At 36.0% G+C, this 3,698-nt stretch overlaps 1 long non-coding RNA gene across 4 annotated transcripts in view; it reads right to left on the bottom strand.

The window, feature by feature from the left end:
- LOC107469736 (uncharacterized) overlaps positions 1–1,871 on the bottom strand; it is a 9,930-nt gene extending 8,059 nt beyond the window's left edge. For 2 of the 4 annotated variants that reach the window (XR_008004343.1, XR_001588230.3), the window contains exons 1-3: positions 1,633–1,871; positions 1,426–1,515; positions 1,201–1,345 (exon numbers count right to left, since the gene is read on the bottom strand). This is a non-coding gene — a long non-coding RNA (uncharacterized LOC107469736). The remainder of the gene's footprint in view (positions 1–1,200; positions 1,346–1,425; positions 1,516–1,632) is intronic. The other 2 variants (XR_008004341.1, XR_008004342.1) reach the window with 2 other exon arrangements.
- Positions 1,872–3,698: the final 1,827 nt, after the last annotated feature.

Raw genomic sequence — 3,698 nt, 5'->3', positions numbered from 1 at the left:
TTTTAAAACAAAGCCACTCTCGGCATTCTCTTTCCAAAACTTCCAAAACCATGGCAAGTTAAGGATTTATTTCAAAGTATTCAAAACCACCCATCCAACAATGGGATTTTATGACAAAAGTTTCTCGCCAGAGTCCCAAGTCTTTAGGGAAGGCCAACTTACATCAAATTCCTTAAAATTCATTGAAACTCTTAAAATCATAGATTCTCGGTTCAAGTAAATAAAACTGAATTTACTATAAAACCGGCCATACAAAATCAGAAGTTCTAACCCGGTCCAAAAATCAACTCATTTGAAACGGAACCAGTTCATTTGAATCAAACCACTTTCAGGTTTCTTTTTAGAACCCATTTTTCTAACTCTTCCAAAATGCCTCAGCCTTGATTAATCAATCAAAAGTCTACATTCCTTTAAAATCACTAAAAGCTCCTTTTTATATTGAAATCAATATTAGGGCGTCATTCTTTCTTTCAATGATTCAAACGGTAAAAATAGTTCAGTTCTAAATAAGCCAAACTCAATGTATAAGGTTCATCAAATAAATTAAGCTTGAAAACATAAATATCCTTTTAATAAATCAAATAATACAATTTTCCAAATCCAACCCTTTTTAAATAACCTTACAAACAAGTGTAGGATTTTGTAGAAATTTCGGCAGCACCTCCCCTAAAACTTGGACTTTTGCCACCCGGTTCGGGTCCCAACTAAACCATTTCTCATTCCTTTTCAACAGCTCAAAACCAGAAATCAATTCAAAGCAAGCTAAATCCAACAACTGCCTCAGTGGCGTATCTCAAGGATACCATATCAAAATCAACTCAATATCAAATCAATATAACTCATTTCCAAAGCTTTAAAGAAACGGTTCAATAACAAATCATTTGTCCAAAACCAAATCAATTAAAATAAACCAGGCTGAATTTAAAAGTACATTCGACTTTTCAAATCATCAAAATAATTAATTCAAATCAAATCAATCCTCAACGGATCAAACTCAGATTCAAATCTTTAAAGAATCAAGTTCAAAGATTACATTTCACAAGCCGCACGACAATTCAGCCAAACCAACATCCATAATCATTCGAGTCAATTAGATAATACATAAGGCAGATACAATCACTAAATACATAATATCTCACATCAGTATCCATATGTAATAATTCCAATACATAAAACATAGTTTTTGGAAAGCGCCCCTACCTCACAACATTGGAACCACAACCCAACTCGTTAACCAACTCCTTTTATCTCGACCCGAAATCACTGGCAATCAAAATCTCGGCTATGCTTGCTCTCTCAAAAGCAGAAACAGCCCCAAAGGCACAAGCAAACCGGATTCTAGCTCCTAAAACCATTAACATTACGATTACTTTATTACACAGAACAGAACACTAACGCAAGGCTTTCCAAACAGAATTTACTTACTGAAATAACAAAATAGGGCAGCCACAGCTCTATATCAGCCTAGCAACGGCTCCGTCAGTGGCCAGAAGCTCTAGTGGCTCAGCAACAAACCTCCATTTTTGACAAGAAACCCCATAAAGTTAATCTTACAACATATATTCATCCGAATCCATAGCCATAGATAATTAGAACGATTACGGTTTGAGTTTCAGAGCGCAAGGGGCTTACTGTAATAAAAAGGAATGGCAGAATGGAGCAGCGGCTCCGGCGGCTACCTCCTGCAGCAACCACACCGTCTCCCGGCAACCAGAGGCACATCGGGGTTTCTTGGCGGCAGAAGCGGCGGTGGTTGGGCACGGTTCTGCCTCTTCTCCTCTGCGCGACCCAGCGGCTGGCCACCATCAACAGAAATAGAGAGGTGATGGCGGCGGCTGGACTTGTCGACGATGGCGGCGGCAAGGGAACCGGCGACACATGGAAGCTCTTCGTGCGGCGGTGGTGAGGACGATCGGCACAGTGATAGGCTTGGCGGCTGCACCGCCCTCCTCCCCTCTCAGATTTCCCTTCCCAGCCTCCCCCTTCTTGCTTTTCTGCTTTTCTTTTGCTTCTGTTCCTTTCTTTCATGAAGAAAGAACAAAAAGGAAACTGTGCGTGCTATAGCTGCTGGGTTCTTGGGGGAAAGGGTAGCTAGGTTAGAGTTTAGGCAAAAGTTAGGTTTAGGGGTAATTTGGTAATTTTAACAAAATTAGGGTAATGGGGTTAGTTTTGTAATTTCAAATAAAATTTGGTATAATATAATAATTGAAACCCAAACTGAATCCAACACTATATAGAAAATACCATTTGTTCCTCACTTTCACAAATTATTTTCCAATGAAATGCCCAAATCTAAAAATTAGGAATAATATAATTATTTCCTCTATTTTCTCAAAACAGTAGTAGTAATATTTAAAATATTAATTATTCAATCCAAATCATATAAAATCCTTATTATTTCACAACTACCAGCTTTATAATTTAAATATAGAAAATAATCTAATAATGGTAAAATTGGATAATAATTATAATTCATCTCAAATTCAATAAATCAAAACTTGCCTTAATTATCCTTAATAAAATAATTCCTGAAATTAAGGCTATAAATAACTATATGATTTGAGACTTGATCATAAAAAATACTTTTCAAAGATTTTGGGTCTTACAATTTCTGAAGCCCTTTTTGGTCCAGATCCAAGTACAGACAGCATGGACTAGAGGCTATAAAGTGGGGGAATGCATCCATTCATGGAAGGCTTTTGAGAATTCACTTTTCATGATTTAGATTTAGTTTTTAGTGAGAGAGGTTCTCTCCTCTCTCTCTTAGGATTAGGATTTAGGACTTCTCTTAGCTTGTAAGAGTGACTCTCGATCCAGGTTTTTATGTTCCTTTGTTTTTAAGCTTCTCTTTCACTTTATCTATTTATTCCAGCATTTGAGTTAATTATTTACTTTTATAATTTAATTTATGAATTATTCCATGTCACAGATTATTGTTTGAATTAATGATAATTGAGGTATTTTCAATTTATGATTGCTTGCTTTTATTTACGCTACCATTGCTTCCGATCTGAAGATATTTTATTCCAGCAATTTACTTTTTCCCCCTTTTGGCCTTGGTTAAGAAATCAGTAACTCAACAGTTATCAAACTCAGCGTAAGTGATAATCGTTATCTTGCTAATTGAACTGAACTTCAATAATCCCAACTTTTACTTAGGAAATAAATAGGATTCGAAGGTCAAACTAATTAATCCCTTGACTTACCTTTTCTTCAAAGGTTAACTAAGTGGAATTAAGATACACTTTTTGTTATTGTTGAGAGGGATAACTAAGTTGGACTTCTAATTTCTCTCACCTTGCCAAAAGTTGCTTTACAGTATTTATTTATTTTAATTGCCATTTATTTTACTTGCTATTTATATTACTTATTCCTCATTCTTGAAACCCCGAATTCACAATCTCCATAGCCAATAATAAGAACATACCTCCTTGCAGTTCCTTGAGAAGACGACCCGAGGTTTGAATACTCGGTTAACAATTTTTAAAGGGGTTTGTTACTTGTGACACCCAAACGTTTGTACGAAGGGATTTCTGTCGGTTTAGAGACTATATCTACAACGCGACTGTTTTTATGAAATTCTATACTGGCAAAAATCCCGACGTCAAAAGATTTGGTAATCTAACTTGGACATTGAATACTTGATCTATGCTACTCATGCCTTTGCCGGCATGCCAATAAACATCTTGCATTTAATT

Source organism: Arachis duranensis, chromosome 10 (assembly GCF_000817695.3).
Source record: "Arachis duranensis cultivar V14167 chromosome 10, aradu.V14167.gnm2.J7QH, whole genome shotgun sequence".
NCBI lineage: Eukaryota > Viridiplantae > Streptophyta > Magnoliopsida > Fabales > Fabaceae > Arachis > Arachis duranensis.
Note: the sequence above shows the minus strand (reverse complement) of the source record. Positions and strands in the feature narration are given on the sequence as shown.